The sequence below is a fragment of the Ciona robusta genome, unplaced genomic scaffold (genome assembly GCF_009617815.1).
Source record: "Ciona robusta unplaced genomic scaffold, ASM961781v2 AP042737.1".
Lineage (NCBI taxonomy): Eukaryota > Metazoa > Chordata > Ascidiacea > Phlebobranchia > Cionidae > Ciona > Ciona robusta.
The window spans coordinates 188978-193425 of NW_028323116.1; the positions used below are offsets into that span (position 1 = coordinate 188978).

Sequence of the window (4448 nt, forward strand, 5' to 3'; positions counted from 1 at the left end):
ACGATATAACCCTGCCATATCTTCCAATCAATGTTATCATTAGCTAAGATTGATAAAACTAGCTATTGACAGAATAATAAGTTCCATGTTTTATGAAGGTTCATGGATATTTTATGAATCCAAGAGCAATTTTGTGGCAGAAAAGAGAATAGATAGTTTTCTAATACCTCATATCAGGTTTGTTATTTATATTATTCAGATATATTATTTGGAATAATATTAAGCAAATGAAGCTCAAATCATGTAGTCCATCATAAAGTCTTAGTTTTGCTGAAAGTTAAATAGGAGTTCATTGAAAATATGCTGGAATATAAATTCTATGCCAGGAAACTATTTTATTTATGTTTATACAGAGCAGTTTTTAAAAGTGATGCAAGTCTTGCAGAGGTAGCTTATAGTGGATGGCAAGTTCAGCTTAAACAAATAAATGTTGGAAACCCTCAATATGAAACGTTATTCAGTATTTTACGTAAGTTGTGTTCCCTGCTATAAATGATACATTGAATAAATATTGAGTGTTTATGAAGCTGTATTGCAGATGATTTGGAATGCATAAAACTGTGTGAAGGAGTTTCAGAAGAAAAAATCACCAAATATAAACTACACTCTCTGCCATATTGGGATCACAATCAAATTAAAGCAAGGAATATATTTCGATCGTCTTTGTGCAGAATTATAGGTAAAATGATAGTTTTCAGACTCAGTTATGTGTGTCAGTGTCACTGTATTTATTATCTTGCCTCACCAAAGCCCAGAGAAAAATTATTTTTATTTTCCATCTAAGTGAACAGCGATTGTGATCATCATATGTGTGAATCTTGCCTTGCACAGTCTAAAAAAGAATTGACTAAAATTGAGGTATATGAAGATGATCATCCACTTAATGTAAGAGACTAATTGTATTGTATAGGCTAAGTGCAGTAATTAAGCATTTTATAGATTTTTTATAAACTAAACATTTATGATTTCAGTGAAGTCCTTTTTTATAAACTAAACATTTATGATTTCAGTGAAGTCCTATGTTTTATTGAAATATACATTTGAAGGAGACTGACTTGGAAGAAAAAGTTACAAATGAATGGCAACAGTTGTTTTTTCAACATCAGAAGGAGAATATGAAAAAGTTCCAATAGACGGCGTTATCATCCAGACATAATACGTTGGGCAATAGAGTTTTACTGCAGATCGCCTGCTGCTTATGAACATGTTCGAAGCAGTGGAGCTTTGATTTTGCCTTCAGCTTCAACAATCAGACAATATCGGTACGACTAATTGTGTTTATTTACTTGATTTCTCAAATAATTTCATTAATGCAGAAATTGCTTCAATCCAAAACCTGGAATCAGTTTAATTGCACTGCAAGAAATGGATCGTTTACAGATGGAGCACAAGTATTTGCCTTCTTACATTACATTAGATGAAATGAAAGGTGTGGTTAAATCAGAATCACAACTGTAATTTCATCTAGAGATAATCACATTTTCTTTTTAGTACGAGAAAATCTGGTCAATAAACAAGGGCAGTTGGTTGGGTTTGTTGAAGGTATTCATGGCACTGATGCAAAATTAGCAAGTCATATATTAGGTAAAGCTACTCAGATACAATTATATGGTTGCATCTGTGATAACCCTGTTTTTGCAGTATTTTATGTACGATCTATAAAAAGGGAATTGTCACTTCCTGTGGCATGGTATCCTACAAGATCTGCACCAGCAGAACAATTAGCCTTAATATTTTAGGAACTTCTCTACGAATGTGAAAAACGAAATGTTCAAATCCATGCTGTTGTTGCAGATGGTCTGTCAATTAACCGACGCTTTTTCAAACTGATTAGTGGTCATGCAACAATTCCACTTGATAAATATTTTACTGCCCCTAATCCCTTCACTCTTAATGATCGAGTAGTATTTTTGTGTTCTGATTCTTCTCATCTTCTTAAGGTAAGGTACCTGAATTTCATGTAATGTGATAATAATTTGGTATTATTTTGAATTTCAGACAGCGAGAAACTCTTTATTTCAATCAAGGCCATCTGGTACGAAGTATATGAATATGAATGGACATGATATTTTATGGAATCATATTTTACAACTGTATGAAACTGAAAAAGGGTCACCATTGCTATCCCGCACACGGTTGTCTGAAGCTCACGTCAAACTTAATCCATTTTCTAAAGTATGTACTTCAGAATTGTTATCACATGTTAAGTGGGCAACCTTCAATGTTTGATTTCTTATAGATGAAAGTTGGATTGGCAAAAGACACATTAAGTTGGAAAGTTGGACAATGTCTAAAATTAATGCCAAATGCTGAAGGTACAGCAAACTACGTGTTAATGTTTGACAGGTATGTTGCTAGTATTTCATTCTTGTGTGCTACATAAGCACCGATATTATTAATATTACACCACTAAATGAACCACAACCTTCAATGTTTGATTTCTTATAGATGAAAGTTGGATTGGCAAAAGACACATTAAGTTGGAAAGTTGGACAATGTCTAAAATTAATGCCAAATGCTGAAGGTACAGCAAACTACGTGTTAATGTTTGACAGGTATGTTGCTAGTATTTCATTCTTGTGTGCTACATAAGCACCGATATTATTAATATTACACCACTAAATGAACCACATATGTCCCTACATTTCAATTAAAATTTCTACCTGTTGCACCTTACAGTATTAGTGTGTTGTTATGAATGCTTGATATTCCTTAACTCTTTGTACGACAGGTGGTTTGATATAATTAACTGTAAGGCCTCATATCCAATCAGGCATGTTAATGATGAAAGGTTACAGTGGTTACAAGATGAATTTATTGAAAAGTTAATCAAATGGGAGGTAATAGTTTTTAAATAAAATGATTATAACATGTAGTTTAAAAGTTAAATTGGTGAGGTTTCATGCGATTCAGTGTACAATTTTACATTAAATAAATATTTTTTATCTTGAAATTTATTGAAAAGTTAATCAAATGGGAGGTAATAGTTTTTAAATAAAATGATTATAACATGTAGTTTAAAAGTTAAATTGGTGAGGTTTCATGCGATTCAGTGTACAATTTTACATTAAATAAATATTTTTTATCTTGAAATTACACTTGATGCCAATTTTAGGAGGAGGTTAAAAACAAACATGGAAATCAACGGAAACGAATCATTGCATATCCCACATTGGAAGGTCTGATATTTACATCTAGAAATATGATTGGGCTGTGTAAACAACTGCTGCAACTGGATTGTCTTGAATATGTCTGCCTTCACACTTTTACACAAGATGTGCTGGAAGCATTTTTTGGAAACGTAAGTAATTTATTATTACACCTACGACCTATATTTTATCTTTAGACATGTGAATGTACAAGCTTCAGTTTAACAGTATGTATAGTTTATCCATTGTTACTAGGATGTTTTATTAAATAAGATATTTTAATTACAGCGTAGTCATGGTGGTCGGTCAACAAATCCTGATATATCACAAGTAGCATACTCAATTCAGCATATTACCCAAAGAAAAATTATAAAAAAAATTAAAGGTGGTAATACTACTCATGGGGCTCAAAATCCTTGGACATCAGTTTGTCATTCACCCATGCCAAAACGGGCCAAATTCTAACTTTATTCCATCTTACATTAACTCATAACCGATCACATGACACATACATGTAAAATTTGCTTTTATTCATTAATGTTACATTCGTTTTAAATCACCTCTCAGCCCACGTGACTGCTTGTTTGAATATTGAAGAAGCTTCTGCACTAATTTTCTGGTATAACTGTATGATAATACTCTAACAAATAATTTAACAGAGTATGCCACAACATTTTCGAGATCCTTAGAGTTTTGTTCAAATTCCAAACAGCCTGATTTAATGTGATTGATAAAATAAATGAAATAACTACTACTGCAAATACTATCAGACAATAAATTGAAATTGATATCTACTGGTGATTTATGAATTTCCTGCGTAAGATATAAATAAGACTTTTGTAAAAGATACATAAATTCATCAGAGGGATATTTAAGACATCCAGCTTTTTTCTCCATAACAGTAATCAATGTTCCATTCGGTTTATCAGTTTGAAGATATTGCAGTGCCGGGTGATCCTTAAATTTAGATGAGGCCTTCCTTACTGTATAACCTCCTAAATACTCTATAATATCATTTTCACTTTCTTTAATGGATCCGAAATTTCCTTCAACTTTCTTTACACTATCTGGCTTGGTGATAATTCTTATAACTGTTAATAAATGTTTTGCTGCTGTACTATTCTCTAATTCATTTTCAAAAAAAAGGTGCGCTTCCATGCAAACTTGGGGGTACTGCATTAGCAATTCGGCAGATTTTTTATTGCTGCTGAACCGTTCTATCCATTTGCTAACAAGTTCGTTTCCCCTTCCGGTTAAAACTAGGTCGTTTTTAACTTCCTTAGCAACTAATATGGGTGT

At 32.4% G+C, this 4448-nt stretch overlaps 1 pseudogene across 1 annotated transcript; it reads left to right on the top strand.

Annotated features, from left to right (window-relative positions):
- Positions 1-265: 265 nt before the first annotated feature.
- LOC149724247 (uncharacterized) lies at positions 266-3302 on the top strand (annotated as a pseudogene). Its single transcript, XR_016386725.1, has 8 exons — positions 266-679; positions 785-885; positions 1047-1429; positions 1492-1584; positions 1642-1940; positions 1999-2175; positions 2240-2555; positions 3116-3302. The product of XR_016386725.1 is annotated as an uncharacterized LOC149724247 (transcript).
- Positions 3303-4448: the final 1146 nt, after the last annotated feature.